We start from the raw sequence: 20,536 nt of genomic DNA, 5'->3' as shown, positions 1-20,536 counted from the left end.
AAAAAAAAAAAAAAAAAAGTTGAGTGTCTGTTTCAGGTTCAGTCTTTCAGTTAGCCACAAAGCATGTTAGAAGAGACAAACATAATAAGCTATATATAGGATTTTCTCTTTAATTTCCAGAACCTGGAATCAGGGTCACACGCTGGGAATTTAGGCTGCCATTTTCCAGATCACCATTGAACCATAAAAGGTGTGGGAAAAGGCTAAGTGAAAACACATCAAAACTTTTCTAACCTTTTTTTGTTGTCTTTTATTGATTATTGTTTACTTGGTTGCTATAAAACTTTGGCTATTTTCTACCATTTTGAAAAATTTAATACTAATAGTTACTTTTTTCTAGATATTCCGTTAGAGGATGATAGATTGGAGGTATGTACCCTACCAATTTCCATAATCACTATATATTTGAGTTTTTTAAGTAAACTTTTTATTGAACCATAAAACAAAAAAAAAAAAAGAAAAGAAAACCACTGCCATTGAGTCAATTCCAACTCTTAATGACCTCCACAGGGTTTCCAAGGAGATAAATCTTTACAGAAGTAGATTGCCTAGTCTTCCTTCCATGGAGTCACTGGTAGGTTTGAACCACCAGCCTTCTGGTTAACAGTCAAATGCCTTAGGCACTGTGCTACCAGAGCACCTTAGTGAACCACAGCATACAAGAAAAAGGCATAGATTATAAATAAACTGATCACAGTTAACAAACATGAGCAATTATAGCCAAGGCCAAGAAATAGAATATCATTGTCCTTTCCAGTCACTCTCTCTCCGGTCACAAGGGCAACTTTTGCTTAACTTCTAACATCATAGATTATTTTTACTTGTTTTTGAATATCATAAAGTCTTTTGGATCTGGATTCTTTTGCCCAAAATGTTGCTTATGATATTTCTCCTCCACACTGTTGCATAGTCATTTATTGTTATAAAATGTTCTATTATGTTTTATACTATGATATATTTTTATTACTAATATATATTTGCATATTTCCCATTTTGACCTTTTAGGAATAATATTACAATAAAAACTCTTGCCAAAATTTTTTTGTGTGTGTGAAAAAATGGATGGATTTTTGTTGTATATATATTTAGGAGTTGAATTGGTAGCTATGCATATGTCCAACTTTGTTTAAAACATCAGAGAATTGTCAAATCCAATTATAACGACATATTTTTCCACTAGAAATGTATGAGAGTTCAAGTTGGCCAACTTTTAGAATAAAATAAATGTCTTTCATTTTAGTCATGTTCTGGATTTGCACATTTATTACATCATAGGTTCAATTTGTATTTCTGTGATAACTAAGAAGCATATGAATATGCTCTTTTTCTAAGAGGACATTTTCCATTTTACTAATTTGTATAAGTTGTTCATCTATTTTTGGTAAAAGTCTTTTGTCAGGTGTATGTATTACAGATATATCCTCCTACAATTTGTTTTTAATTCTCTCTGTAAATGGCTGTCTTTAATAAGAATAAGCTCTTGATTTCAATGTAGTACAGGTTACTGAATTACAGTCAGTAATTTGCGTACTCTTGAAAAAAAATCTTTTATACCTTAAATCATGAAGATATTATCTTTTGTTTTTTCCTGAACTCATTAGAAATACAAAGGAAATCGAGGAGGAAAAAAAAGTGAAAGCACAACTTTGTAGTGCAAGAAAACATAAAAAAACCTCACTGCTGTCAAGTCATTTCTGACTCTTAGTGACCCCTCCTTGGGTTTCTGAGGTGATATCTCTATGGAAATAGATTGCCCACTCTTCTGTCCAAGGAGTGGCTGGTGGGTTTGAACTCTCAGCCTTCTGGCTAGCAGTCAAATGCTTTAGGCACTATGTCACCAGAGCTCTCACCAAGATCTGTACATCTAGGAATTATAGAAGACAGTAGAACCAGAAGATGATTTGTAACTTGACTTAACTCTCAAAGCTAGAAAAGTGACTACACAGAGGTTAGATTTTGAGTCCTTCACAGTATCAGAAGAGGAAGTTATCTTGAGCCATTCCCTTTAATTCCCAAGGAAACTGGTTCTATTAGTAGAAGAAACTCCTTTTGATTTAAACATAGGAAGCAAAAAAAAAAAAAAAGTTTATAATCAAGCTCTATAAAATACACAAAAAAATAATTTTTAAGAAAGTTAAATAAAGTCCTCCAAACTAATGATAAGAGATACAAAAAAAAAAAAAAAAAACGAGGAAACAAGGCAACTAAGCTGATGAAAACTAATCAAATATTTCAAAATGAGTTAACAAAAATAAAGAGAATGACTAAACCTTTGAAAGAACAACATAAATAAGAAATAGAAGAGAGGGAATGTTACTTAATACTTTTTCTTAGGTTCCTCATCTAAATAATAAATATAACAATTACAGCTGTCACTATTCAGTCTCTTCCTTGTTTGTCCTTTCATCCATTGTCTTAATATTAAAATATTTCAAGACAGGTTTGTTTTATTGTCTACCCATGCATGTCCTCTTGGTAATCTCATCCACTTTCATAACTTTAAATGCCATCTGTGTCATGCCAATGACTCCCATGTTTCTATTTATAGTCCAGAAATCTCACAAACAACTCCAAATTCTTACATACAACTACCTATTTGATATTTTCACCTCATGGTTTTCCCCCTCCTCTTTCTCCTTCCTCTGCCCTGTCTTTTCTTCTTCAATTAAACTTTTGCTATTAAGTTTCAAGTGTTATTACATCAAAGGGACTGACTGCTACACAGTCTAATTTATACAAAGCAAATTGCCTTTTAAAAAGAGGAGCTGAGCCTTCTCCAAGGTGCATTTTTCCATTTGTTAGACATACTTTTTGCATTATTAAGTAGCATAGTGCCTAAGGCATTTGACTGCTAACCAGAAAGCTGCTGGTTCAAACCTACCAGCCACTCCTCAGAAGTAAGATTGGGCAGTCACTACAGAAGTGATACTACTGTGGAAACCTAAGGAAGTGTCACTGTGAGTCCGATCCGACTCCATGGTAGTGAGCTTGGTTTGGGTTTTATCTGCACAAAGTAGAATCATCTTATTTTAAAAAGCAATTTGGCCTTTTGGCACTGGTTCCAAAGTCCCACCAGCTCTGAAATTTACCAGGATTGGGGTGGAGAGATTGCCTAGTGGTTGATCTCTACACATATTGGCTGTGGGGACTCCCCCATGACCAATAAAAATCCTAGAACATAGAGGCATAGAGGGGCCTCCTGATCACCAAGAAGCAGCAGGAAAGGCACATGCATTTGAACATACGGGCCCTATGCTATGACATTTCCAGATTGGTAAACCTGCCATGGCAACAGAGGCAGTGGCTGGAATGGTACCAGAAAAAGCAGAGACAAGAAGTGGACTCAAACTGGTGGCAGCATATAAAGGCCAATCCCTAAGCAAGAGCTCTAACACTTCCAGAGCTGGAGCATAATGAGTGTAGAGGTGTTGAGCAAGAGACTTCCCACAGAGTAGAGGTCATCAGAGAGCTGTTGTGGAGCTGGCAAAGATATGCCAGGAACCAGCTGAGAGGAGCAGCCAATAACCAAGCCCACCAAGTAACATCAGTAAGTTTCCTGTTTCAAAGTTTCCTGATGGGTGAGAATGGAGATCAGGTTTTGGGACGTGTAAGCAGGATCCCATTGAGTCATAAATGGGTGCCCTTGAGAGGCTGAGGTCTCATACTGGGACCTCCTTCTAAACTTCACACTGTGCATATTTCATTTCTATTTGTATCCCTTGTTTATATCCTTATTTGTTATTAAACATGTTACTGCAGTTATGTTGCTTCCATGAGGTCTTTGTGACCATTCCAATGGATTATCAAGAAAGAGCGCCATGGGAGCAACAGTTGTTGTCAGAAATGGTGGAGAAGTTGGTAAATAATGGTATGTTTAACTGCCAACTTAGAGGAACCAGCTTCATGCTAATTCTTATTAATTATGGTTATCATTTCATTTGATGTTCAAGACAGTCTTTGTATTTTATTCTCTAACTTTAAAATCCAGAATTGTACTATTCCTCACATTTCTGACAATTGTGTGGTATTAAGCACATGAAAGTAAAAAAAAAAAAGGAATCATGATTTTAACCAAGGATTTTATCTTATATCAATAAAATTATTTTTTAACCTCTATTTTATATCCTTCCCTCTTAGTGCTACTTACTATTACATTAAAATTTTCATAAATTTCTTCTTCTTTTTTTTTTTTTTAATTTGAAATATCCTTACATACACCTATTCCTTTTTGGTTAAATAGTGCTACTGAGTTTAGGTTGTATTTCTCATATTTTTGCTTTTACAAAAATAATTTAAGAACAATATATTAGAAAAGTGAAAAATAAAAAAAAAAAATTTTTAAAAAAGGAAAATTCTGAATGGGGATACAAATGATTAAGGGCTAAACGCCGAGCTGAAAATTTGGTAGTTTGAACCTGCCCAGAGATGCTTCAGAAGACAGGCCTGGAGATGTGTTTCCAAAAGATCATAACCTTGAAAACCTTAGGGAGGAGTTCTACTCTGTACATGCAGGGTTGCCATAAGTCAGAACTGACTCTAGACTCAATGGCAACTAATAACAACAAATAATATACTCTATAGAGTTATTTTTAATGGTTTTCTGCTTTTTCTACAAATAATTTTATTTTGTGTATAAATGCATTGTATAATGTTATTTCAGTTAGTATAGGAGTTTAAAGATTTATTAAACCAAATATCATATTGTTTTTCAGCTTTGTTATTTATTTTCTTGTTCCATCCTTTATTGTTGTTTTCTTTACTTTCAGAAATTTCTGTATGGCTTATACATAGGGCACATAACAACAACAACATATTGTAATAGTTTGCAATACTTGGTAGGTAGATGTGCTATTTTTAATTTTGATAATTTTTAAGTGTATTTAGAGGTATATTGTATTTTTATGCAAATAATACATGATACCATTTTTTGTAAACTACACCACCCCCTCACACAGTTTCTCATATGAACTATGCACATTATATGCATTGGCATGTTCTATGTGAGAATACATTGATTGTTTATTAATCAAAATGAAAAACAACAAAATCTCTTTTACTTTCTCTATCACCATGCATATCAACCTTAATGATGTGGATGGAGTAAAGCTTCTGTGATCTCCATTTGCTGCTGTGGTATTACTCAAAATGAGAAGAAACAGCTACAAATATCCATTTATAATCAGAACATGGAATGTATGAAGTATGAATCTGGGAAAATTGGAAGTTGTCAGAAATGAGCTGGCATGCATAAAGATCAATATTCTAGGCATTAGTAAGCTAGGTTGGACTGGCTTATGCCATTTTGAATCAGACAATCATACAATCTACTATGTCAAGAATGACAAATAGAAGAAGGATGGTATCACATTCAAGATTACAAAAATGTTTCAAGATCTATCCTGAAGTACAATGTTGTAGGTGATAGGATAATATCCATATGCCTAAAAAGAAAACAAGTTAATACTATTTTTACTCAAATGTATGCACAAACCACCAAAGCTAACGATGAGAAAATTGAAGATTTTTATCACCTTCTTCAGTATGAAATTGACCAAACATGCAATCAAGACATGTTGATTATTACTGTTGATGGGAATGCAAAAGTTAGAAACAAAAAACGACTCAGTAGTAGTTGGAAAATATGGTATTGGTGATAGAAATGACGCAGGAGATCGCATGATAGAATTTTGCAAGACCAACAACTTATTCATTGCAAATCCATTTTCTCAGCAACATGAATGGCACCTATACATATGGACTTAGCCAGATAGAATACGTAGAAATCAGATCGACTACATCAGTACAGAGAGGTGATGGAGAAGGTCAATATCTTCAGCCAAAACAAGGCCAGAAGCTGATTGTGGAACAGACCTTCAACTAATCATGCAGAAGTTCAAGTTGAAGCTGAATACAACTAAAACAAGTCCACAAGAGCCAAGATATTACCTTGATTATATCCCATCTGAATTGAGAGACAATCTAAAGAATAGATTTGACACATTGAACACCAATGACCAAAAACTAGATGAATTGTCAGATGACATCAAGAACATCATATATGAAGAAAGCCAAAGGACATTAGAAAGACAAGAAAGGAAGAAAAGACCAAAATCATACCTGAGGAGACTCTGAAACTTGCCATTGAATGGAGAGTAGGTAAAGCAAATGGAAGAAATGACAAAATAAAAGAGCTGAACAGAAGATTTCAAAGAGCAACTCAAGAAGTCAAAGACAGTTATTATAATGAAATGGGCAAAGATCTGGAGTTAGAAAACCAAAAACGAAGAACACACTCAGCATTTCCCAACCTGAAATAATTGAAGAAAAAAATTCAAGCCTTGAGTTGCAATATTGAAACACTTTATGAGCAGAATATTGAATGACACAGGAAACATAAGAAGATGGAAGGAATATACAAAGCCACTGTACCAAAAACAATTGATCAATGTTCATCCATTTCAAGAGGGGGCATATGATCAAGAACCTATGGTACTGAAGGAAGTCGTTGAAGCTGAACTAAAGGAATAGACAAAAAATGAAGCTCCTGGACCTGACAGAACACCCATTGAGATGTTTCAGTAAACAGATGCTGTGCTGAAGGTACTTACTCATCTATGCCAAGAAAATTGGAAGACAACTACCTAGCCAACTGACTGGAAAAGATCCATATTTTTAACCATTCCAGAAAAAAGGTGATCCCACAGATTTGGAAATATTTGGAAATTATTGAACGATATCATTAATATCACAAGCAAATAAAATCTTGCTGAAGATAATTCAAAATGGTTGCAGCAGTATATTGACAGGGAACTTCCAGAAATGCAAGCTGGATTCAGAAGAGGATGTGGAATGAGGGATATCATTGCTGATGTCAGGTGGATCTTGTCTGAAAGCAAAGAATACCAGAAAGAGGTTTCCTTGTGTTTCATTGACAATGCAAAGGTATTTGACTGTGTGGATCATAACAAATTATAGATAACATTGAGAAGAACAGGAATTCTGGAACATTTAATTGTGCTCTTGAAGAACATGTACTAGACCAAGAGACTGTCATTCAAAACAGAACAAGGGGATACTGCATGGTTTAAAATCAGGAAGGGAATACATCAGGGTGGTATCCTTTCACTATACTTATTGAATCTGTATGCTGGGCAAATAATACAAGAAGCTGAACTATATGAAGAAGAACATGGTATCAGGATTGGAGAAAAGGTCATTAACAATCTGCAATATACAGAAAACACAAACTTGCTTGCTGGAAGTGAAGATGATTTGAAGCAATTACTGATGAAAATTAAAGACTACAGTCTGCAGCATCATGACAAATGGAGAAAAGATTGAAATTGTCAAATATTTCATATTACTTGGTTCCACAATCAACACCCATGAAGACAGCAGTCAAGAAATCAGAATATGTATTGCATTGGGAAAATCTGCAGCAAAAGATCTCTTTGATGTGCTAAAGAGCAAAGATTTCTCTTTGAAGATTAAGGTGGGCCTAACCCAAGCCATGATGTTTTCAATCACTTCATACTCATGTGAAAGCTGGACAATGCATAAGGAAAACCAAAGAAGAGTCAATGTTTTTGAGTTGTGGTGTTGGCAAAGAATACTGAAAGTACTATGAACTGCCAGAAGAAATAACAAATCTGTCCTGGAAGAAGTACAGCTGAATGCTCCTTGGAAGCAAGAATAGCCATACTTTGTCTCACCTATTTTGGTCATGTTGTCAGAAGGGACCATTCCCTGGAAATGGATATCATGCTTTGTAAAGTGGAGAGTGAGAGAAAAAGGGGAAGGCTCTTAATGAGATGGGTTGACACAGTGACTATAATGATGGGCTCAGGTATAACAAGGATTGTGAGGCAGGCTTAGGACTGGGTAATGTTTCATTCTTTGTACATAGGGTCACTAAGAGTTGGAGTTGACTTGACGGCAGCTATCAATAACACATCGCCTTCCATGCTAACTTCCTATATTTAGTAAATGTAATCAGGGAGCACATTAACATATGTCAATCATAAATATATATCAAGATTTTTCTTTGTTTTGCCGGTTGTTTTGTTACTGTATTTACAACAGATTATTCTTAACCCTATACCCGTGCCTCACTTCTCAACAGTTAGGTTCCAACGATAAGGTTATCATGTGAATATCTGTGTTATCAATATGGAGGATGACCAAATCAGATCACAAAATGGAGGATGATTGCATCATTACATAACTGCCAATTGTATTATTGCATCACTTCCAAACTACATCATTATATGACTTCCAAATTACATCATCATATGCCAAACCAGTGAAAACCATACCCCAGCCAGTTGACACATAACTATCACAGCCATTATTACTCTCACTACTGCTATATGTACATCATTATTGAACAAAATAGTAATTAGATTTTTTACTATTGTCATAAATGTGAAATATTGCTAACATGATTGTGAATAAATGAGGAATAGATGAATTTTTTAGCTGATTTTGGTACTGACCGTTAGTCCTTTTATAGGAAAATATTACCCAATCTTGACTTTTTAATTTGATTCTTCTTTCAATTATCTTAAATATATCTTTAAAAACTTCACTTTTAGTGAAGAGAAGCAGCGATATGTTTTATTAATTAATACTGAGCTAAGATTTTCATTCTATAACATTACATTAGCAGCAATTTAGCTATACATTTGAGTCATTCTTTCAAATTTCATTAAAAAAAATGCATTTATTTTGTTCAGAATTATTTAAGGGAACTTTAAAATCAACATATATGCTTTTGTACATACAGTGTAATTAGTCTGAGATGCTTCAATAAATAAATGCTGTGCTGGATATGCTTACTCATCTAGGCCAAGAAATTTGGAAGACAGCTACCTGGCCAACCGACTGTAAGAAATGCATAACTGTGTCCATTCCAAATAAAGGTGATCCAGTGGAATTCAGATATTATTAAACAATATATTTAAATCACATGTAAGCAAAATTTTGCTGAAGGTGATTCAAAAATGGCTACAGCCATATATCAATGAAAACTGCCAAAAATTAAAAATGCATTCAGAAGAGGGCATGGAATGAAGGATATTCCCTGCTGATGTCAGATGGATCTTGGCTAAAGGCAAAGATGGTTCCCTGTTTTATTTTTATTTTCTTGACTATACACAGGCATTTGACTCTATGGATCATAACAAATAATGGATAACATTATGAAGAATGGGAACTTCAGACACCTAATTGTGCTCATGCAGAAACGGTACATAGGACAAGAGGCCATTGTTCAAAGAGACAAGGGTGATAATGATTGATTTCAAAGCAGAAAATGTGTATGCCAGGGTTGTACATTTTCATCACACTTATCAATGTGTATACTGAGCAAATAATCTGAGAAGCTGGGCTATATGACAAGAACATGGCAACAGAATTAGAGGAAGATTTATTTACAATCTATGATATACACATGATACAACCTTGCTTACTGAAAATGATATTATATGAAGTGAAATGGTAGAAAATGTCTTCTTCCTTCTTAGTGAATCACAATAATAATTATTCATACAAAGTATTGTAAAACTAGCCACTAAGTTTTTTTTTTTTAATAATCAGCAGATACTTCTGTCATCTCTATGAGAGACTTGCTTGTTCATTGTGGATCCAAGACAACAATGACATTCAAATTAGTTTTATAGGATTTAAAGAATAAATATGGTATGACTAAATATAGATGGCAGCCGCATGTCACAAAATGTTAAGGGAAGGATGATGTTTCTCTGAAATATAAGTTTACATAAGAGTTGGGAAGACTATAGAACGCAGTAGGAGAAAACCGTAAAGATATACAAGAATTAGATTTCATTTTTACTTCTAATATGAAAAGTAATTATGATTCAACAAAATGTAATACTTTGGTTAGAGGCTTCTGACTTGTCTGTTTCCACATGTAAGAACATAAGATCATAGAAGCAAGCAATTTTTAAAAGATAAAATCCCTTTCATCTTAAAACTAAATAATATGAATTTATTATTAACTTATTAGGAAAAAACAATGTCCATAGATTTGTCCACTGAACTGTTAACTAAGTAGCAGCGAAAACTCCCAGCCCCGAGAATATGAATAAACATCACTTTGACCACAAGGAACCAGAGATCACTGGGAAAATAGGAGGCACCAGACTTGGGACATAAATTCCACAAGTCAGAAATGTCCTATTCTACCTGAAAGTAAGACAGCTGTCTAAGACTTCTAGGGTCTTGCTAAAAGGTCAGTGAAAGGTGACCACAAAAATAAAATATTTGTCCATTAAAAAGACCAATAATTGCAATGTTTTTTTATATCTATTATGTTAAAATTCTGTACTGGAAGAAGTACAACTGAATGCTCCTTGGAAGCAAGAATAGCCAGACTTTGTCTCATCTATTTTGGTCATGTTGTCAGAAGGGACCATTCCCTGGAAATGGATATCACGCTTTGTAAAGTGGAGAGTGAGCATAAAGGGGGACGGCTCTTAATGAGATGGGTTGACACAGTGACTGTGTCAACCCACTAAAAGGAAAAAGAAAACAATGCAAACAAATGAAAAAAAATAAACTTTATCTTTGATTTACCTTTGGTTCCCTGATTTAACCTTAGAGAAACGTTCATGACTCTGAAAAGTAGTAAATATACATTAAGAATCAATTATTTCATTTATCTTTCTGGAACAAACTTTTCATGGAAACAAAATAACTGATAAGGAAAGTTGTCTTTTCAGTATAATTCTGTATATTCAGAAGTAATAAAAGAATCAAAACATTTTAAATACTCAGGGAAGCTATATGAGATATTGATGAGTCAATAGTAGAATTCTTGCCTTCCGTGAGGAGACACAGGCTCCATTCCTGGCCATTGCACCTCATATCCAGCCATCACCTATCCGTTAGTGGATGCTTGGATGTTGCCATGCAGAACAGGTTTCAATGGATTTTCCAGACTAGGACAGAGTAGAAATAAAGGCCTGGTGACCTACTTCCAAATATCAGCCTACGGATTAGAACTGCAACATCTCATGGTAAGGATGCAAGATCTGATAGAATTTTGTTCTATTGTACATAGAGTTCTGGTGAGTCAGGGAATGACTCATCATCTAGATTTTAGACAAATATCATCAATAGTTGTTAAAACCATAATGCAAAAGCCCACCAAAAACAATGGTCAGATTGAAAATATCTGAATCCATTGATCAATATTAACATTAATAAAAGACAGCCAAGCATGCTGTATGTTACCCAACACAATGCCACAGGAAGTACAAGATACCCCTAATAAATTGTTGTTGTTGTGTTGTTATGTGCCATCGAGTCGGACCCGATTCATAGCAACCCCTCCTTGGGTTTGCGAGGCAATATCACTGCAGAAGTAGATTGCCCCATCTTCCTTCTGAGGAGTGGCTAGAATTGCATAAATAAAAGAAAAGACAGCAGGCAATTGGGGTTTTGGTTTTTGTTGTTGTTCAATATTATATCTCCACACTTAAAACAATATTTTGTACATAGTCAGCAAAACATTCAATGAGTACTTATTGAATTAATGATTGATCAAATGCAGACAGAGAGCATTGTTAGAAAGATAAAAAGAAAATCATTTATTTTGGTTACTGATGACTACATTCATGTCACAATGCCTTACATAAAAGATGAAAAATTTTAGAATAAACATATAAATAGGATCTCTAAAAGATTTTTTGTCATTGTTTCAGTCTCTTGTGCTTTTTGTTTGCTCTTTAGACCTAGTCCTAATTTTTCTTCATGATATGAGTAGGGATTAAATGTTTTACTTCTTTTTTTTTTATCATTAATGCCATTTGGCATATTACTGTATTACAGATATATTTTATTTACATCTTACTTCTTATCATCAGGGATCTCATTTCAATGTCCTTGGAGAAACTTGATTGCCCCCAGAGGACTCCCTCTTTCAGTGTTTTGTTGAATTTGAATTAAGATTCCCTATAGTAAGTTGCAAAGTTGTTCAAAATTGACTCCAGGCATCGAAAGGACCCTAAAGCTTCCAAGGGACTTGGTAAAATCTAAAAACTAAGTATCTCCTGAAGGAAAACCACATGTGAGATATATTATTCTGTGATATTGTGGTTTTGTTCTAAGTCAATTTTAATTTAAAAAAGAGTCATTTCCTAAATAGTTGCTAACTTTTTTTTCACTAATATTAATTATTGAATTAATTATTAAACAATGCAATTAAATTAGTGTTAGTAATTAGCCTTTTCTGTCAATGACACCTAACCTGGGTCCTTCTGCCCTAGTATTCTCTACCACCATACTGTTTGTTTCACTCATAGTACTTTTCACAATTTATATTATTAATGCTTATTGATTGTGTGTCTACTCTATTGGACTAAAAACTCCACTAGGACAGACATATTTCTGTTTCTTCTCCATTGTCACTGAACCCCTTGAACATAATTGTGCAAATCACTTCTGAAAAAAATTATAAATTTAATGATAACTGCATCTCTGCTATATTTCACAAATTCTCTTAAACTTAAAAGCTATAAAAATTACATAATAATTCTATTGCATTCTAAGTATTAAATATTAGAAAGCTTAGAGCTTGTATTTAGGGCCAAGTCTATGCCTCTCATGTCATAGTTGCTCATAAATGCTCATTGAGTGAGTGAATGAATTACTATAAATGAATGGATGAGTAGCTGAAAGATCTGACAAAGGAATGGTAACAAGACACAAACTCAGGAACTTAGGATAAATCTAAAGTTAGGGCTGTGACATGCTTACTACAAGTTACAACTATGATGAGGTGCCATCCTTGACAATTTTCAAATTCATTATGTTTAAATAATATAATACAGTGATAAATTGTGCATCGCTTCTACTTTACATACTAATAGCGCCTCCTCTTTTTACTACATTGCACGTAGTCAGACAAATATGAGTCAAGTATGTTTCTGAGTGAGTTCACTTAGAGTGCCCAGTCCAAACTCCCAGGGAGAAACAAACCAAAATGAAGTCTATGGTATTTCTCATTAGGCCTGTTGCCTGATTTTCATTAGGCCTGTTGCCTCTGTCTCATTAGGCCAACTGCCTGATTTTCATGAGTCTCAATACTTAAGTTTCATTAGGCCCATTGCCTGACTTTTATTAGGTACATTACCTGATTCTTATTAGGCCTGCTGCCTGATTTCTTTTGGGCCCTAGGCGCGTGGGGCCAGAGCTTGTTTTCATGGCTGGTCTATTGGTTGTTGAATATCTTTCCCAAAGTCAGTGATAATCTGAACTCAAAAATTCCTTATGTTTCATGAGAAGCACAGATGAAGAGAAGTTTTCACAACAAAAGCACTTTTGAGACCTGGACTTTTTTCTTCTCATCCATTTTCATTTATTAGCCTCTTATTATTATTATTATTTCAAGTGGATATAATATTACCTTTTTAAAACCTCTACATGTCACATAAGACAACTTTGCAGCAGAACAAATAAGTGTTATGCTATTAACTTGAATTCATTTGAATAGAAACAAAAATAATTTAAATGATGTTATTAGGTTAATTAAATATTTTATTTTCTATTACATGTATTTATTGTATATTAAGAAATCAGTGACCTTTGTTACAATGTCTCTTTTTTAATTATAAAAGACAATATAGTTTAATGTCATTAATTTATTCACTTGCAAACTAGACTGATACAGTTAAGCCATTTGAATACATCAATGTATGTATAAATACAAAATTTATTTATACACATATTATATTATATTATACACATAAACTTTTTTGTTTTTCTTGAGATGTCACTTTACATATATGTTTATATATATAGAAGCCAATAATAAATTTTTAACTATTCTATTTGAAATATGAAAAAATATATATCTCATTCAAAAAACATACTCCATGTATTAACCAATACAGTTAATCAAACTTTTATTATAGTCTATGTATATCTTTCATAAATAAAAGGATTTATGATATCATTTTCTGCATATTAACAAAGTTAGAAATATCACAACTTATAAAAATAATACTGATAAAATTAGAAAACTTTTGGATTTGAAGTCACATTTTCAAATTGTTTAATTATTAACTATATAACTATCTCAACCTGACAAAAAAAGTACTGATCCGAAAAAAAAAAAAAGAACCCAGAAAATAAAGCTGGCAAGGTTCTTGGTTGGTTGGTATGTGCCGTTGAGTAGGACCCAACTTATAGCGATCCCTTCTTGGGTTTCCCAGGCAGTATCGCTATGGAAGTAGATTGTCCCATCTTCCTTCTGAGGAGTGGGGAGGTTGGAATTCTTATACACTGCTAGTAGAGTTTAAAAATGATATAATCACTGAAAAAAACACTATGTGTCTTCCTCAAAAGACTAGAATTAGAATACCTATGATCTTGCAATCCCACTCTTATGTGTGTGTATATATATATATATATATATATATATATATATTCTAGAGATGTAAGAGCAGTGACGTGAATATACAAAAGTACACTTACATTCATTGAAGCATTATTTACAATAGAAAAAGACAGAAACAATCAAAGTGCCCATCAATGGATGAGTGGATAAACAAATGATGGTACATATTTACAGTAGAATACTATGCAATTCTAGTTGAATGAATTGGGAGGGCATTATACTGAGTGAAATAAGTAAATTATAAAAATACAAATATTGTATGGACTCACTTTTATAAAAAGTCAAGAATAGGTATACACAGAAAGAGTAAGCATCTTTGATGCTTACTAGAAATGGGAGTGTTAGGGAGGTGGAATCATTTTCTAGGTAGTAGACACTTGTTATTTTTGGTGCTGTTGTTGTTATGTGCCATAGAGTTTGCTCTGACTCACAGCGACCCTATGTACAACAGAACGAAATACTGCCTTGTCCTGTGCCATTCTCACAATCATTGCTATGCATGAGACTATTGTGTGCAATCCATCTCATTGAGGGTCTTCCCCTTTTTTGCTGACCTCTATTTTACCGAGCATGATAACCTTCTCCAGGGACTCTGGCTTCTAAGGAGTATTCTGGTTGTACTTCTTCCAAGACAAATTTGTTTATTATTCTGGCAGTCCATGGTATTTTCAACACTCTTCATCAATACCACAATTCAAGTGCATCAATTCTTCTTAGGTCTTCTTATTCATTGTCCAGCTTTCACGTACATATTCAAAAAAAACAACAAACCCACTGCCACTGAGTTGTTTCTGACTCATTGTGACCACCATCGGGTTTCCAAGGGAGAAAATCTTTGTGGAAGGAGATTGCCCAGTCTTCTTTCTGTGGCGTGGCTGGTGGGTTATAACTGGCAACCTTCTGGTTAGCAGTCATATGCCTTAGGCACTATGCCACCAGAGCTCCTTCATATAAGGTGACTGAAAATACCATGGGTTTTGTCAGGCACACCTTAGTCAAAGTGACATGTATGTTCTTTAACACTTAAAAGAGGTCTTTTGCAGATTTTCCCAGTGCATTATGTCATCTGATTTCTTCACTGTTGTTTCCATGGGTGTCAATTGTAAATCCAAGTAAAATGAAATCCCTGACAACTTCAATCTTGTCTCCATTTATTGTGATGTTGTTTATTGGTCCAGTTGTGAGGATTTTATTTTTCTTTATGTTGAGTAATCCATACCAAAAGTTGTAGTTGTTGATCTTCATCAGTTAGTGTTTAAGTCATCTTCAGTTTCAGCAAGCAAAGTTGTATTATCTGAATTTCCCAGGTTGTTAATTAATTAGTCTTCTTTCAATCCTGATGCCATGTTCTCCTATATAGAGCCCAGCTTCTTGTATTATTGCTCAGCATACAGATTGAATAAGTATAATGAAAGGGTACAATCTTGATGCACACCTTTCCTGATTTTAAACTATTCAGTATCTCCTTGTTCTGTTGGAACGGTTGCCTCTTTGGTGTATGTACAGATTCTGCATGAACACAATTAAGTGGAAATAAATTCCACAATTAGTGGAATTCCCATTTTTCATATTGTTTTTCATTATGTGATATAATAAACAAGTCAAATGCCTTTGCATAGTCAATAAAACACAGGTAAACATCTGTGGTAATTAAGGTTGTTGTCAACTTGCCTGGGCCTAGTTGAGTGGCTGGGTAGCTGGATGTAGTTATTCCACATGGTGAAATTGAAAATCAATTCCATGGTGGAATCTACTGGAGCACCTGAGTAGCTGCTTTAGGTATGTGGTCTGCTTCCAGTATATAAGCAGCAGCTTTGAGGAAGGTCTCTAGCTTATGATACACTTGAACCCTGCAAGTAGCCAGGTTGTTGTTCAACATCCTGCCATGCCCTGCTGACCTTGGGACTTCTTTTGGACTTCAATTAGTGGCCCGCCATGTTGTTTAGTGATCTTGGGACTGTGCCTTTTCACTTGTCAACCTTGGGTTTTTCAGCCTTAGCAGCCAGCTGCTGCCTGAGTGAAGAAAACCGTCTAGCTTCAGTGGGATGAGAGCAAGAGTTAGAGTGGAAGTCAAAGGTTGAGGACCTTTCACCCAGCCCCTAGAGCCTGGCACTTGGAACTTTGACTTCTAGCCTCCAAAAATTGTAAGAATAAACTCCTGTTTGTTAAAGCCATCTCATTTGTGGTATTTTCTTTTAGAGCAGCACAGAGGTAACCAAAACAATATTTTTCTGGTAGTCTCTGCTTTCAGCTAAGATTCATGTGACATAAGCAATGATATCCCCCTCCACACTCTCTTCTGAATCCAGCTTGAAATTATAGGAGTTCCATATCAATATACTGCTGCAAATGTTGTTGAATTATCAGTTTCATTTTTGGTAATGAGAAAGTCCATACTCAATATGGGTGAAGTCTACAAAATTTGACTAAAGTAAATGAAGACATTAAAGAATCCATAAGAAAAAATGACAACTTCTATAAATTCTATAACATATTCAATTTTGCTACATTGGTAGTAGAAACCAAAAATATGAGTGTCCTTAAATAGTTATATATGAATATATACATATAGACACACACACACACACACACACACATATATACACACATATGTATGTGTGTGTATATGTATGTAATGGAAGGCCTATGTGATTACATCAGCATGCATGTATAGGTGTATCTGTATGTATACATGTGTTTGAGCATCCTTCATATATAGTTATATATATAATAAAAAACATAGCATAGTTATGGGGACTTCAAGACATAAGCATACAGCACATGGGACCAGTTTATTGGGTTAAAACTCTTGGAACCATAGTTTCATGGAATGACTCAATCAATTGCCATAACATAGTTCATAAAGACAATAGTCTACATGGTAGTTTGCTGAGTAGTGTCTGAGGTCTTAAAAGCTTGTGAGCAGTCATCTAAAATAAAACTGTTGGTCTCTACTCAACTGGAGAAAAAAGAGAATGAAGGAAACCAAAGATTCAAAAAAGGAACTGGTCTACAGGATAAATAACCCACAAAAATAATGGCTTCTTCTAGACTGAGACTAGAATTAGATGGTGCCCAGCTATCACTACGGGCAGTTCTGTCCAGGGACAGAAGAGAAGGTCCGAATGGTTATTGTTATGTGCTGTGTTCTCTAATTGGCTCTGACTCACCCTTTGTACAACAGAACAAAATACTTCCTGGTTCTGAGGCATCCTCAGAATCATTGTTACATTAGATCCCACTGTTGCAGCTACTATCAACCCATCTCATTGAGGGTCTTTCTCTATTTCAATGACCATTTACTTTATCAAGCATGACGTCGTTCTCCAGGGATTGGTCCCTCCTGAAACCTGACCAAAGTATGTGAGAGGAAGTCTCATAATCCTCCCTTCTAAGGAGCATTCTTGCTGTACTTTTCCCAAGACAAATTTCTTCATATTTCTGGAAGTTCATGGTATATTTCTTATTCTTTGTCAATACCATGATTCAAATGCAACAATTCCTCTATGGTGTTATTAATTCATTGCCCAGCTTTCATTTGCATATGGGGCAAAGGAAAATACCATGGTCAGGGGCACATTAGTCCCCAAAGTGACATCTTTGCTTTTTAACACTTTAAAGGGGTCTTTTGAAGCTGATTTGCTAATGTACTATGTTATCTGATTTCTTGACTGCTACTTCCATTGATTATGGATACAAGTAAAATGAAATCCTTGACAACTTCAATCTTTTCTCTGTTTATCATGATGTTGCTTATTGGTCCAGTTGTGAGGATTTTTATTTTCTTTATGTTGAGGTGTAATCAATACTGAAGGCTGTAATCTTTGGTCTTCAGTCACTAAGTGATTCAAGTCCTCTTCACTTTCAGCAGGAAGCTTGTATCATCTGCATACCACAAGTTGTGATAGGTCTTCCTCCAATCATGATGCTTCATTCTTCTTCATATAGCCTTGCTTCTTGGATGATTTGCTCAGCATACAGACTGAATAAGTATGGTGGAAGGATGCAACCCTGAAATCTTTCCTTATTTAAAACCATTCAGTATCCCTTTGTTCTGTTTGAATGACTGCTTCTTGGTCTACGTACAGGTTCCACAGGAGCACAATTAAGTGTAATGGAATTCCCATTCTTCTCAAAGTTATCCATGGTATTTTCAACACTCTTCACCAATACCACATTCTTCTCAAAGTTATCCATAATTTGTTATGATCTATAATTCAAATGACTTCACATAGTCAATAAAACACAAGTAAATATCATTCTGGTATTCTTTGGCTTCAGCCAAGATTCATCTGACTTTGGCAATGATATCCATTGTTCCACATTCTCTGATGAATCCCACTTGAATTGCTGGCAGTTCTCTGTCCATACACTGTTGCAACCATTTTGGAAGTATCTTCAGTAAAATTTTACTTGCCTATGACATTGTTTGATAATTTCTGCATTTTGATGCATCATCTGTCTTTGGAAAGGGCAGGAAATTTTCTTCCAGTCAGTTGGCCGTGTAGCTTCCAAATTTCTAGACACAGATGACTTAGTGCTTCTAGCATTGCATCCATGTTGAAACATCTCAATGAATATTCCATCAATTGCTTGTTTTTCATCAGTGCCTTCAGTGAAGCTTTGACTTCTTCCCACAGTCTCCACTCCTGTTATTCCTGATAACTCCTGTTATCTTCCCTCTCCAAGTCTGCATCTATGCCTTCTTGGGGAGTTCTTTATGATCAGTTGACTGAGGGAAAGAAAACTTGTGCCTCATTTTCAGATGGTTCTGCACGATATGCAGGAGACTCATAAGCAGAAAGTGGTATCACTGTTGTCCTTGGCTAGGACCGCCTTGAAGCACAGTGGTGAAGGGAAATCCTTCCAAAGGGCAGAACTTTGAGTAATATATCTAGTTGTTCACTTTGTTTATAAGGAGAAATGGTCACATATGTGATTGTATACTGATTATCAGGCTGGGGCCAATGATTTGGCTGGATAGTTAGGGACTTGGAAGGAAAATATTTGGAAAATTGGTAACAAGGAGATATGGAGAAAGGCATGTGAACAGATCTCTCTGCATAAGCCATAGAAGTGAAGATATTTGTGTCTCACATGAATGTTTACCAAAGGGTGACCTTGGCAGGGAATATTTTAAAAATCAAGGGAATAGGATGACATTCAGTGGAAACCAGTCACCCTCTTTCTCCAGCAACTCCTGTCATTATCCAATGGGATCATGAATAGAGTGGCTATGGTGGCAGGGATTGAAGTTATGCATGGGCTCAATAACATGGACTTCCACTTACCAAGGCCAATTTGGTTACAGCCACTGCTGAGTGCTCAATCTTCCAGTAACAGAGACCAACGCTGAGTCCCCAGTACAATTCCTGGGGGTGATCAACTAACTATCTGGTGGCAGATTGGTTTCATTAGATTACTTATATCATGGAAAGGGCAGCGTTTTATTCTTACTGGAACAGACATTTACTCTGGAAATTAATTTTCCTTCCCTAAACTCAATGCTTCTGTCAAAACTACCATCCATGTACTTACATAATACCTTACCATCATGATAAATACAAAGCATAACCTTGGGACAAGGGATTCTCTTCACAGCAAATGAAGTGTGACAATGTTCCCATGCTTATGGAATTCACTTGTCTTACTATGTTCCTCATCAGCCTGAAGCACCTGGCTTCACAAAATGATGGAATAGCCTTCTAAAGTCATAATTACAGTGTCAACTAGATGGCAATACCTTGCAAGGTTGGTGCAGTGTTCTCTAGAATGTTGTATATACTCCAAAGCAGCATCTAATACATGGTGCTGTTTCTCTAATAGCCGGGATCCATGGATCTAGGAACCAAAAGCTGGAAATCAGAGTGGCACCACTCACTATTACCCTTAGTGACCCGCTCAAAAATGTTTTGCTTCCAGTTCCTGTGACCTTATGCGCTGTGGATCTGGAGGTCTTAATTCCAAAGGGAGGAATACTCCCACCTATAAAGGCAATACTGAATCCATTGAACTGGGAGTTGAGAATGTCACCTGTCCAGTTTGGCTCTTCATGCCTTTGGATCAGCAGACAAAGAACAGAATTCCAACCTCCCCACTCCTCAGAAGGAAGAT

The sequence above is a fragment of the Orycteropus afer genome, unplaced genomic scaffold (assembly GCF_000298275.1).
Source record: "Orycteropus afer afer isolate SDZICR_OR568_19922 unplaced genomic scaffold, OryAfe1.0 scaffold00189, whole genome shotgun sequence".
In the NCBI taxonomy this organism is placed as follows: domain Eukaryota; kingdom Metazoa; phylum Chordata; class Mammalia; order Tubulidentata; family Orycteropodidae; genus Orycteropus; species Orycteropus afer.
This window is presented reverse-complemented; position numbering follows the sequence as displayed.